This window comes from Anabas testudineus, chromosome 16 (genome assembly GCF_900324465.2).
Source record: "Anabas testudineus chromosome 16, fAnaTes1.2, whole genome shotgun sequence".
NCBI lineage: Eukaryota > Metazoa > Chordata > Actinopteri > Anabantiformes > Anabantidae > Anabas > Anabas testudineus.
Genome location: NC_046625.1, coordinates 13,558,941 through 13,573,348, shown reverse-complemented (window position 1 = coordinate 13,573,348; position 14,408 = coordinate 13,558,941). Strand labels below are relative to the sequence as shown.

The 14,408-nt window shown below is 42.6% G+C and overlaps 1 protein-coding gene and 1 long non-coding RNA gene across 2 annotated transcripts in view; both read left to right on the top strand.

Moving 5' to 3' along the window:
- Positions 1 to 14,408, top strand: part of LOC113169917 (B-cell receptor CD22-like) — an 88,519-nt gene that overhangs the window by 68,825 nt on the left and 5,286 nt on the right. The window lies entirely within an intron of this gene.
- On the top strand, positions 523 to 1,282 carry LOC113169957. The gene is made up of 3 exons (XR_003299609.1): positions 523 to 573; positions 655 to 793; positions 888 to 1,282. It is a non-coding gene; the product is annotated as an uncharacterized LOC113169957 (long non-coding RNA).

Here is a 14,408-nt window from a genome sequence, read left to right as displayed (position 1 = left end):
CACACACACATTTGCATCAAGCGTTACGCCCGCCAAAATTTCACCAGTCCATAAAAGTTGGAAGTTTGGTCAAAGCTTCAAAAAATCGGAGCTCAGTTCTGTTCAAGCGTCTGACATAGAAGCAGCCGTCTGGTGGAGTCTAACGAGACTGGTCCATGCTGTGCAACGCTGACTTTGTAAAAAACGGTAAGTTTGTTTAATTATTGTTAAGTCTAAATGTAGGGTTTAATTAATGTATTAAATAATAAATATATAATGATGTCATTAGTTAGTGGGATACGAACCTGAGCTCGCCATTTAAAAAGTCTGATGCTTAACCGCTACGCCAAACGTCCACTGACCATTTGAGTTAGGAGCCTGTTAGTCAATAATTTATATTGTCTGATGAAAACATTTAAAAAGTTTTATCCTTAATTTGAGTACAAATTCTAGCTAACAATGTTCTACAATTTTGTGACGATGCACACATTCTTTTATTTTTTAGCAATCAGCGGCGCTGTGCTTGACTTCAGATAAAGAAAAAAAAAAAACCTAAGAGTCTACAACGCTGGGTGTAAAAAACTAACATACGCTGTAAGTCCTCTCAGTCTATTTTAAGAAATCACAAACTAAAAAATCTTGGTCATAAAACTGATGCAATGTATATGATTTTAGGGACGGATCCCCATGTATTATGGTCGGCGCTTTATTTTGAAGAAAAGAAGCCTTTATTTTCTTCAGTCCAGCTTCCTTCGTCCCCCGGTGGATGACGATCGAAGGATGAGTCCGGTGCCTGCAAACAGGATCATGTGATGTAAGCCTGCGTCTTCCCTCACATTTCCATAATGAAAAAAAAAAAAGTGAGAGTGTCATCAGATCCTAAACTCTAGACTGTTCATCTACTCTAGGTTCTCCTGGTGTGTAGCTCGGGGTACACACAGCTGAGAAAACTGTCACGAGTGTGTCGTGACTGTATAATTCATCAATGTTTATGTTACAATATTGATTTAATGTATAGAATGAAGGCCCTATGTTTGGTTGTGGGCAAAGAATTCTGTTGTTAGCTGTTTCATGTGTTTTATGTTACCGTTGCTTATGTAGATTGAATAGTCAAGAGAATGGAGCTTAATAATCTGAGAGAATATTTGGCTCGAGTTATCAGCGCTCTATCGCAGCCAACGCCGCCTCAGCATACTGACGAGCAACCTAACAACCTGAACCTTCACACTAGCAACGATGATGATGATGATGACGTGTCCCCTCATAATCTCAGTCAAATAGACGCTCTATTAGAACAACTCGCTGTCCGTAGCTCTCAATCAGAGATAGCTTCTGAGCAAAACGCTTATCAAGCCTTGTTTGATGAGATAAACAGTCTTGCTTTGGACAATAGTGTTGAATATCAACCTTTAACCCCAGCTCTGCAGCATAGCCAACCCAATCCTTGTCCGTTTGATCATGATGATATATTAAATCAGATTCTAAACATAAGTCATCAGCCAGAAAACTCGGCGAATCACATTAGCGATGATAACATTTCACAAAACTATCAAGCCTTGATTGACGAGATAAAAGCTTTGTCAGGCTCATTTGTTCCTGCGACAGCTCAGAGACCTGCCACACAGACCGAGCCTCCTTTAGTCGAACTTGACGAAACAATAAATCAAATACTAAATATTTCTAGACAGATTCAAAACAATGCAACAGACCGGAGTAACGCTCCTGAAAAATTAGGGTGTCATCCACCCCCACAGCAAACAGGAGGAGGAGTCAAAGCTTCAACAAACTCCGGTAAACAACTTTCAACAAGTAGTTGTATTCCTCAAGCCTCAGGGGCTTCTAATCCGGGTCCATCCACCACTTGTAGTCAGCCTTCAACCAGCAGGTGTACCCAGCCTACCACGTCGCGTAGTGACAAAGTGAACCCTGAAGATGGCGCTCATGACCGTCCAATTCAAAATAGTTGTGATGAGGGGGGTGGTAGCAGCCTTGTGCGGCCTCAGTTCAATAATATTGAGATTAGACGGCCATTAAACCTCCGGCGTAGCGGCAGTGCGGGTGATTTTGTAGCGGCGTATGTTCACATTATGGATGCTGTCCATCAGTTGGTTGATGAAATCCAGGCCCAGGCCTCCGGTAATGACGATGTTATTCAGCTGGAGTTACGCGGTGATTTATTGCAAAACAGCGCCGCAGCCGTTGTATCGACGGATGACGGTATTGATCTGAGTTTATTTCAAGAGGTGCTCGATCACATCGCTCAATCCAATCAGTCTGTTTTGAGTGATGATAGTTTAGAAATAGTCGGTCAGCTTGTACGTAATGAGAGAGGTGGGGGTAAAAGGAGGGCTGACAAAACTCTGAACTGTGAGATTCTAAGCAAGAAGCGCAAGTGTTTGTACATAGTGAATAATCTAACCAATCAGCTGTGCTTTGCCATCAATCTAGCGCATCTCCTCAACCCTGGGTGTAGTGATGACGATGCTGTGAAATTTGGTAGAATTATTCAGGAGCAAAGCGGTCTAACAGATCAGACCCCTGTCTCCTTTTCACACATTGATAAATTTGAAACGGTTGTGCAGAGTAAAATAGTTGTGTTTTACAGAAACCAAGGAAGTGGGCCTATGTCGAAATTTGAAACACAGACCCCTCGGAGTGCAAAAACTCTATTTTTATTCTTATTCCAGGGTCACTATTATGGGATCAAAGATGTCGGGATGTTTCTTGGTGTGAAGTACTTTTGCACATTTTGTCATACGGGTTGCGCCTCTGAGTCCTATCACCTCTGCCCCGCCCACTGTGGGGTATGTCTTGACCAAGCCTGCAACACAAAGCCGAAGCATCTCACCCGCTGTGAGGATTGCGGACGTATGTGTCAATCGCTCTACTGTATGGAGAAACACAGAGAGAAAAAATGGCGACCTAAAGCTGGGAAATATGCGAGTCAATGCGATATACATAAATATTGCCCTGATTGTAGTCTCCCCTATTACAGTGCGGTATCGCACCAGCTTCAAAGACATAGATGCCCGGCGTTTCATTGTCTTATTTGTGGAAAAGAATATGCTGAGAAAGAGACATATGAAACTCATAAATGTTACATTCAACCTCTAGAGGTGTTTGAGAAAAAGAAAAAGAAAAACAATAAAAGTAATAAAAAGCAAAAGTCTACACCCATTGTCAAAAGTAACACGAAGCCAAAACCGGTAAAGGTTAGTGATGATGATGATGATGAAGACGATGATGATGATGACTACGGTGATGTAGATAGTGATGATGATGAGGAAAAGTTAAGAGTTATCTACTATGATTTTGAGACATTTCCCACAGCCACCGGCGTCCACGTACCGTTTTATGTCTCGGCTATAAGCGATCATGGTGCTGAGTGGTGTTTTGAAGGAGTTGAATGCTCCAAAAACTTTATTCGGTTTTTCAGGAGACCAGAGTTCAGTAAAATGGTTTTTGTGGCTCATAATTCTCGAGGTTTTGACGGCTACATCATTATCAGAGCTCTGGTTGAATTAGGTATCGACCCAGATGTAGTGATGCAAGGTGCCAAAATTGTATTAATCTGTGAAAATCACTATGATCAGAGATTCATAGATTCAGCCTCCTTCCTTCCCTTTCCTCTGGCGCAGCTGCCTAAATGTTTGGGCTTTGAGGACGAGGAGAAAGGCCATTTCCCTCATCGTTTCAGCTCGGCTGAAAACCTGAATTATGTGGGGCCCTATCCAGCGCCGGAATTTTACGGGGTAGATCAGATGACTCCAAAAAAGAGGGAAGAGTTTCTCTGTTGGTACAATTCGGTCTGTCACGGTACATTTGATTTTCAGAAAGAGGCCCGACTCTATTGCCGGAATGACACAGTCATTCTTAGGAAGGCGTGTCGCTTATTTCGAGATAGCTATATAAGCGAAACGACTGTGGATCCGTTTTTCTCCGCTACGATCGCTGCAGCTTGCATGAATGTTTTCCGCAAAAATCATCTTCCGGCGGATACTGTAGCTATTCCGTGCCCTGAAAATTACCGCCGACAATGCAAACGATATTCCGACGCTGCCATCCAGTGGCTGGAATACACCATGCTTCAGAAAAACATTTTCATTCAGCATGCACTGAATCGAGGCGAGAAGCAGTTTGGACGGTTCTATGTTGACGGCTACGCCGTGGTTGATGGTGTTGAGACTGTTTTTGAGTTTCTAGGATGTTTTTACCACGGGTGTGCACAGTGTTTCAAGCCCACAGACAGAAATCCTCTGACAGGGGAGAGCTTTGAATGTGCATACAGACGTACTGAGGAACGTCTCAGGTTGTTGGAGAGTGAGTTTGGTGTAAAACTTGTTGTTATCTGGGAGCATCAATGGAGCAGGATGAAAAAAACTGACGTGGGTGTGTGTAACTTTCTCAAAGAATACCACGCCCCCCAACCCCTGATACCACGTGACGCCCTGTACGGCGGCCGTACGTGTCCAACGTGCCTGCGCTATTCTGTCGGTGATGACGAGAAGTGTTTTTACGTGGATTTTACCTCGTTGTACCCTGATGTTCTTTGCAGGTTTCCATATCCGATCGGCCATCCTGAAATTATCGTTAGAGACTTTCAGGACCCGAGTCACTATTTTGGACTCATTCAAGCTAAAGTCTACACGCCGAGAGGGTTGTTTCACCCTGTGTTACCGTACAGGACATCTCGCGGGAAGTTGGTCTTCACGCTCTGCCGCACATGCGCGGAGGAGAATTATCAGGGCGGGTCTTGTAGCCATAACGACGAAGAGCGAGCTCTGATTGGTGTGTGGGTTTCCCCGGAAATAAACAAGGCTGTTGCTAAGGGATACCGCATTGAATTGAAAGAGGTTTGGCACTTCCCTAAAGTAAGTGATACCTTATTCACAGGGTATATTAAAGGTTTCCTTAAAGGGAAACAGGAGGCTAGCGGTTATCCGCCTGAGGCTGTTGATGCAGCAAGCAGAAAGAGGTATGTAAAGGATTATGCCAAGAGACAAGGAATCAAATTAGATCCGGCTAAAATCGGCCTCAATCCGGCTAAAAGACAGGTGGCAAAACTCTGCCTTAACAGCCTGTGGGGTAAGTTTGCCCAGCGTAGCAACATGACACAGACTGAGATAATAAATAACCCTCAAGACTTCCTCACAGCCATGTTCTCAGGGGAATACAGGATAAAATACTTTACCTTTGTCAGCGATAAAGTGGCTATAGTTCAGAAATGTTACAGTGATAAATGTGTAGCACCGCCTAATAGGACTGATAACATCTTTATAGCTGCATTCACAACAGGATATGCCCGTCTCAGGCTGTATGAATATCTGGATGAGCTACAGGACCGAGCCCTTTATTACGATACAGACAGCATAATTTACGTAAGTAAACCAGGTGAGAATGTTCTCCCCTTAGGTAATCTGCTCGGGGAGCTCACGGATGAACTGTCAGGTGACACGATTAAAGAGTATGCTGCAGCGGGACCAAAGAGCTATACCTATCAGACAAGAAGCGGTAAAGTGTGTCTGCGTGTGAAAGGGATCACTCAGACATATGAGTGCTGTGAGTCAATTAATTTTGACAGTGTCAAGGATCTGGTTGAAGGGTACATAGCTGACTCGTCAGAGGAGCGTTTCCTTAAAGCGCCACAGCACAAGATTCTGCGTGACAAGAGCAGATTTCAGCTGAAAAACTCCTCGATTGAAAAAAAGTTTCGAGTGGTTTTTGATAAACGCCGTCTGCTGCCTGGTGGTAAGAGCGTTCCATTCGGATACTAAAAGACAAACTATTATGGAGGAAACAGATTCAGATTTCAGACTGAAAGCTCCATTCTCTTGCCTGATTGTAGGTCCAAGCGGTTCGGGTAAAACTGTTTTTGTAAAAAATGTATTGGAGAACTGTAATTATGTAATGGATGTTGTACCTGACAATATTGTATGGATTTACACGTGTTTTCAACCTCTGTATTGTGAATTGCAAAAAATGTGTATAAAAGTCAAGTTTGTGGAAGGTCTGCCTGCTTCTTTTGAAGATGAAAAACTTTTCCCTCCTGGTGAAAAACATTTGGTTATTTTAGACGATGTAATATGTGAAGCCAATGATAATCCAGAAGTGGTAAAAATTTTCACACAATATAGACATCATAAAAATATGTCTGTAATGTTTCTCACGCAAAATATCTTTCATAAGGGAAAATATAGTCGTACTCTCAACTTGAATTGTACGCACCTTATACTTTTCAAAAACCCACGTGACAAACTACAAATGTCTATCTTGGCGCAACAAATATTTCCTAGAAAAAAATCATACTTTTTAGAAAGTTATGAAGACGCCACAAAAAAACCCCACAGTTATTTATTGGTCGACCTCACGCCATCCTGCCCAGACGACTTCAGACTGAGAGCGGGTCTGCTGCCTTCCGAGCTCCCATGCGTCTACCTGCCAGGAAAAAAGTAAATAAATAATAATAATAATGTCGACCCGTATGAAAAGAAACATGCCTCTGCTGACGGCGTTATTGAACAGCACACCGCGCCTGCGTAAAGCTATACTGTCAAACTGCTCCTCAGATCTGATTCAGGCGGTGTGTGAACTAGCTTTAAACCTCTTAAAGGGCTTGATCCCCGTCACAGATACACAATATAAAAAACTCAGACGGGAAAAGAATCACCTTAGACTGATTGCTGACAAAAAGACGAGTCTATCCAAGAAACGTAAAACTCTACAAACAGGTGGATTTCTGCTCCCATTACTCAGCGTCGCTCTGCCATTCCTCGGTCAGCTGATATCAAACGCTGCTTCAAGGTAATCGATGTAAGATATGGCATCACGAAAAATGTACCTGCTATCCCCCGACCAGCTAAAACGTCTAAACGATAGAGTTAACCAGCCTGAAAATATTCGAGATCGGGTTGAAACTGATTTAGATGAAAAGATGCGAGAGATCCTGGAAGAAAAAGGTCTGATGCCTGATGAGAAAATAAAAAAATACAACGCTTTGCTGCAGCGATATTTGAATCTTCAGAGAACGAAACAAGCTGAGACCCGTGAAATTGTACTGAGTGTATCGAAGGAGGAGGCTCAAAAAGACACTCCACAGCATAAAGACAATGAAGACGGCGTCGTCAAAGAGGTTCTTGCAAACATTAACCCTCGTTTTCAAAAGAATGCTCAATACATTTTACAGAAGATATCTGACGCTGATGGTTTAGCCCGATGGAACCATGAGGGGGAATTTATCTACGGTGAAAAAACTATACGCGGATCGCACATATTGGATTTAATGAAACATTTAGCGGTCACACATCATTCGAAGCAGCAACCTCCAGGATGGTCTGAATTCTTACACGCCTTGGCAGACTTGAACATACCTCTGTCCACGATTCCTAATAATAGAACCCGTTTGGAAATACGTCAAATCAAAGACAACCCCCCTCTAACATATTCTACTCCCCCTCAAATGAGAAGTTATGATTCGTATGAGGCACCTGTTACGCGTGCTTTTACATCCAAACGTAAGAGGAAGAAAAAGAAAAACATCACTCTATCACCCCGTTGGCTCACTTTGTCGTGATTTTATATGCATTGTTTTGTTTCATAATAATAATAAAGAAGCTTTTAAAAAAGTAATTATGGTTTACTCGACGTCTTTATTTTCATTATACATTACAAGTTATGACATTGTAGAAACATTTCCATTGAACATACCATATGATTATAGTAATCTATGTTAGGATTAGCTACACAATTTTGATATTTTTCCACAAATTCAGAAACCATAGAATCATTTAGATCACAGTCAGCGTCATAGAGCGAGAGAACGTTTTGATATGATAAACCGCATGCGCGATGACACAGATAGTAGATACAGTGCTGACCGCAAGCAGTAGATAAGGGGCTCTGTAAGGTCATGTTGTGATATTTAATCCTCTTCGTTCCGACCTGGTTTTCCAGAAACTGCAGAATGGTTTGCGGGTAATAAATAAAATCAGGCGGAAAACCGTAAGAATCAAAGAACGTAGCGTCGCCATTTTGTTCCAGAGTGAGGGCCAACCAGTGTTGGCCGGGTCGGTCACGTGGATCTGTGTTTACCACAAAGTAGGCCGGTCTCGCCATTTTGTTTTGCAGCAGCGGTAACTCGTCAGAGGCCAAAACTCCGCAGAAAACATCCCCCAGTAAATGATGTAAAAGGTTTTGAATCTGCTGATTGTTCATTATGAGCGTCTCAGTAATAATCGACCAGGATGTTTCTTTTTGAATCAATTTCAAGGATTGAATTATAACACGCGTAGACAATAAGCGTAGTTGTTTGGGGTAGTGGCTGTCTAAACCTCATTTCTAATCTAAGGGTACCCGTGGTTACTGGAGCCAGTGCATCTATGTCATCATCCCCGGTCAGATTGAAGACAAACAAAGCATAACCTTCCGAAAAATCATTTCTGTCAATGCATAGAGGTAAATCTTTTAGATGTCTGCCTGTCGCTGTGTACAGGGAATAGAACTCACGCACGGCTTGATTCTCGGTGAAGTTAGGTTGGAAGGCCTTAGCAGGGATTTGTTTTCCGTTTTGACACAGAGCCAAGTATTCGATATCATTATGCATAAAGTTGAACGGGGATAGGTTTGATCGGCCTGTAAACGCTTCGTGGTTCACCAAACCGATCGCTAGATAGCGAGGCATATTACCTAGAAACAGGTTTTCTTGTGTGCACACACGGGAATTCTCAGGAATAGAATATGTCTTTACATTAATGCGCGAGAGTGGGTATAAAGCATTCCCTCTCATTAATGCGGCCGAATGTCCGAGGCGCACCGCCGGTGAAACTGTCACTTTCTTCACATACATAGATGCACCCAATACGTTTAACCTGTAATCGGCATTTGCTGCATGCATTAAGCAGAACGCGTTACTCGCTCTGGTCAGCTTAATTCTCAAATCCACAGAGTTCAAAAGGAGCCTCTCGCAGAAAAAAATGTCCGCATGCAGAGGACCAATCACGTGGAACTCTGCAGATTGCTCACTGAATGTTGCTCTCTTCACTAGACCTCTGTTTGGTCCGTTATTAACGACAAAGGAATCCATGGCCCCGGCTGTATCTTTATAAAAAAGACCTGCGCTGAACTGAGACTTTAGGGTGTCCTCAGAGAAATTGAGTAACGTTTCAATTATTGCTCTGTATGGATGAGTCGCACTCGATTGCGAGATGAGACGATCCCCCAGCGTCACATCGCATTGGGAGAAGATAGTATTTATAGGATAATTAATAACTGAAACTGCAGCGTCTTGAGCTAGATTAGATCCGTCAGCGTTTGTAATTTTTAACCGTAAAAATAACAAGGTGTCGTTTAAATCCAGATATTTTTCACCATCTCCAGGGATAAAAAACTCGATCGGTCCTTGATCGGTGATTGCAGATATTGGTCTGATTTCACAATATTGCTTATCTTCTACACTCAGCTGTGAGAGGGGACAGCTGAACAAATCCAGCTCCGACATGGTGCATTCAGACGATTTCTCATGTAAAAGAGCCATGTTAATTCTCAAAAAATATCACTCTTACTCCAATCAGACTTCCTTCTTTTTGAGCTGCTGGGCTCAACTGACTTTATTTTGGAGGAGCGCTTCTCCTTTTTACTCTTCCGTCTCACACGCTCACCGGGGGGGTGTTTTCTAGGTCTCCTGGAAAGAACCATGATTCCTGATCCCTCCTGACGGTTGTCCCCATTATTCGTTCCGATTCGCTGTACTGCGTTAGTTAACAAATCAGACGCAATGTTTTTTGCCGCTGAAGCCAGATGTGGTTTAACGACGGAAACACCTTTCTTTAAGAACGGTACAACAAAGCGGAACAATTTAGAAAAAATTGATCCAATTCCTCGTCCGTACATCACAGGCGCCCCGTGAAATCCAGCTAGACCTCCGCCGACCTGATTTTCATAATAACTCACAAAGCGGTGGGGGTCGGGCTGGTAACTTACTGGAGCCATGTTGTTTTATTCGGCCTGAAATGTAGCTTAACTATCGTCTTGCCGTATTTGAAGTTTACCGGAATATTCTGATCCGTTTTAATTTCTATATGAATGTTTTCTATATGGTTTTTAGCCACAGGAATGTACTGCGGTGGATTAAATGAGTGACTGATGATTTCGCCATACTTGCCGTCTATTTTAAACGACCGTAGTAGGGGGGCGTAGGCGTCTCCCACAATCTGATGCTTCACGATGTCGCTGTAAAAGTACATATGATCGAACCCTGCTTTGATATCCTCCGGGTAGGGGGACAGGTGCGGCCCCGGCCCAACCTGAAACATCTCACCCTCTTTTAAGCCGAGCACATAACACACCGGTGGAAAGAAACGCACGGCGTAACGCCCGCTCCCCACCCACTTAAATTTTCTTTTGATTTCATCATAAGACAATCGAATATCCGTGGCTTGTGCTTTAAAGCGATCATTTAATTGTTGTAGAATCGTAAATTTATCCTCGTACACGCCATCTTGAAAAGTCACACTGGTTTGTTTTAAATTTGCATACACGGTTAGGGGTTTATTCACCCCCACTGCTGGGGCACCGTTTTGCCACGAGTCGACATAGTGGAAAAATGCCTGTTCCTTATTCACAGTGTACCAACTATGAGGGTAAGTGATATCAGTGACGGCCACCTCCCACGCCCCTTCCAGGTCGATGTGATGTGCTAAATCCACTCGGAAATTTGAACTCGTGTTGTTTTTAAAAATATCACAGCTGGCATTGGACGGCAGTGTGATGTAAAACCCTTCAGCCATGGCGACGGCGAAACTGGAGGCTGCTGGGAGTTGTAGTACTTTCTTATACATCCACAACAGTGCTGGCTCGGACGTAGGAGTTAAACTTTTCTGGCCAGTTTTTCCATTTGACCAGATACTGTTTGACCCCTCTAATTTTACGCTCACCCAATATTTTCTCTATGTGGAAGACTTTATCTCCTGTTACATTAACTTTCTGTATCTCAGCTTCGTAAAAACTCCCCTCAATCGGCTCCCCCTGATAATCCTTCAGCTTGTAAACTGGGGGAATGCGTGGAATGCAGGCGTCCACAATAAAAAGCTCATTCGTGAAACTTTGTGTATATTTCTTCTCAAACACACCGCGTAGTTTGGAGATTCGGACGACATCACCCTTACGAAAGTTCATTTTAAATTTGTCTTTATAACGTATGGGGAATGATCCGTAAAGGTTTTGAAATACTTGTAGCGTATTCTCAGGCGTCACATCCACGGGCTTCATTTTTATACTGCTATGATGAGCGTTGTTGTAGCTTGAAACCACATCCTGAATGACGTCAACGTACCTCAGACTGTTTTCGGCAGTAAAATACCTATAGAGTCTCGTTTTCAGCGTTCGATTGAACCTTTCTACTACGCAAGCTTTCGTATCGCTGGCTGTGCTAAATAAGCTGATATTGTGTTTTTCCAAAAGTGATTTAAAAGTCTTATTGTGGAACTCTCTCCCCTTATCCGTTTGCAGAAAACGCGGAAGCCCGCTGTCTTTCAAAATGGAGGCAAAAGCCTTTGTCACATCAGCCGCCGTTTTTCTCTTTAAAGGACGTACATAGGCCTTTTTGGAAAACACGTCGATAACCGTCAGTAGATAATTATAGCCGTCATTGTAAGATGAAACTGCCTGCATATCACAAAGGTCGGCTTGAAATTGTACGAGGGGTCCTGAGACAAACACCCTGTTTCTTGGGAAACTTATTCTAGCCGGCTTGTGTAATGTATACGTGTCTTCAGAAGAGAGGAAATCTCTGATTACATCGATGTTTACTTTTTTACCAGTTTCTTCTTCTACCGCTTTCTGTAGTCGTCTCACGCCACCGAAACTCGCTGGATGCCGTGGGTCCAGATATATTTTTCTCATTAAGGATTTGAGTTTACGAGACATCTTTACACTTACGTTTTAATTTTACAAACTAAAGCTAAAGTGAGACTTTCATGGTTTATAATTCATAAAAAAAAAAAAAAAAAAAAAAAAAAAAAAAAAAAACTCATGTTAGTATAAGCATAAAGTTTTTATTGTGTATCATGATACAAGCATAATGGTTCACATGACATCATGGTATTTGATCACTTTCAAAGCATGAGTAAGCACACCACAACCGTTCTTACATATGATGCTGGAATGCAGTTTTTTCAACTCAAGCAACACATCAACAGTATGCATATTTTTTACAAGGCAAGTCATTGTGTCAACAAATAAAGCGTATAGGGTAAACAGATGAAACAAAGTGATTTCATTCTCAGGAAATTCATCCACAACTTTACAAAATGCAAGTCCAGCGTTTTCACCAGCTGACTCAACTAGGTTATTCCAAGGTTGGTTTTTAGAACTTTCTCTCACTAGGTCCATTACTTTTTCAAACACACATACTTCATTCTCACACACTGTACTACTACTTTTATACAGGGCTACATCAGCAACACGTCTTTCAATAACATTATCCAACAAATTTGATAGCTCAGCGACAACTATGTACTCGCCGACAACCACAAATAATTTTCTAAAACAATTCCCCATTTTTTAACCTTGCCAGATAGCCACAGCTTCATCAATTCTGGTTTGTTTCTCCAGATCGTCACCCACTAACCCTTCATTTATTTCAGCGATCTCATTGATTATATTCGGCTTTTGTTTCCACTCATACAAGAAAGTTTCAATCACCCCTTGAATTTTACTCTCTGACGCATGCAGGCCGTAGGAATCCAGAAGTCGGAGCACAGCGGGGATTAATTTCACGTTCCACAGCCTTCTCTTCACCTCGTCAAAGTGGGTCCAAAGGAAATGTTCCGGGATCCCCCAGAGACACTCATGTTGAGTCTGACTCGGGTGGTCTATGACACAGCCGTAGCAGATATCTTTCTGGTGTGTGTACAGAGTTATTTGCAGCAAACGACTGACCAATGCCTTTACGACGTCCAGCAATAAACTCGATAATAATCCATCTGTGACGTCAGAGCCACTCTCCTCAGCCGGCGAGGCCTCGGGTGGGGGCGGGGAATGCTGGGCTGATTCAGGCGCATCTGAAGGAGCAGGAAATAACGTTGAGTTAAGTAACTCTTTGTAGGTACCGCAGTGTCTGCAGTGTGTGGAAGTACAGCTGGTCCAATCCACGGGCCATGAATTCGGGTAGTAGCTGACATTCGCCGGCAGCTCCGGTAAGGGGGCGCACCCGGTACACTCCCCACAATCACACACCAGGGACGGTAGTGGTGACGGCGTTGCTGACGACGTAGGTGACAAACTCACAGTTGAGGGATCCTCATCTTCTATCTCAAAGACTTGAGTTGGCTCTATGGGTGAGTAGTTGAACAATGTTGGCATGCTTTCTTCCCAAGTCATGTTTTTTTCTTTGGGGGAAAATAACACAATAGGGATACATCAACTCAGCCCTCAACGTTAAAATCACATCTCTACAAGCAGTTTTGTTAAGTTTTAATAAATAATTACAATTTAGCTTAAGTTTTATACAACAAATTAGCTTTATTTTAGCACAAAGTAAAGAAACTTACCGTTTTCAGAGTCAACGCTGTCTTAAAATGACGATACTTGCTGAGGCACGACCGGTCTGTAATGGCGATGGCGGCGTCTCGAACACTGGGCAACTTAAATGCTAGTTTTTCCGCGGGGTGGGTGGTGACGTTTTCTGATTGGCTAAGAGGGTGGTTGTACCGCCCCTCGTGTGGTCAGATCCACCAATTGCGAGACCCATTGGGCGTAACGCTTGATGCAAATGTGTGTGTGTGTGTGTGTGTGGCACCGTTCTCACGGCTTACCAAACAATCTTGAACTTCTAAGTTATTCCTTTGTATATTATCCCGGTCTTAGACGGGTCTGACGGATGTCTGGAAGTCAATAAAAGGTCATCTAGACGTAGTGAAAGGTCATCTAGACGCCATTACAGTGACATCATCATACCCTTATTGGAAAGGGGGGGGGGGTCCGTGGGAAAGTAAGTTCACAGTGACCTTTGACCTTAAGATCATCAATCATAATTAAACAATAGATCCTGGCACTTTGTGGTCATGAGACTCTCTCAGGTTATATAAAAGCACCATCTTATTTTTTACATCCTTATAAGAGGAGGAACCTGAAGGTGAGACATTTTAATTTAATTTTAATGTTCACACAATTTTGTGTGAACATCATCAACTGTGAAGTTAATGTGTGAATGTGTCAAAGCTGAAGTAAAACTAACTCAAATGTATGTCTTAACTATTTAATATTGCAATAAATGTTTTGAGGAAGTCCAAACCTAACCTCATGTGCAGTTTCTTACTTCCAGCAGACACATTAAGTACAATTAAGAGTCTTTTTTGTTGTTAGATGTACAAAGCTACACTTACGGTAGACTTCTTAAATTCACTACTACTGCAGGAGACATTTGTAATTTTGAT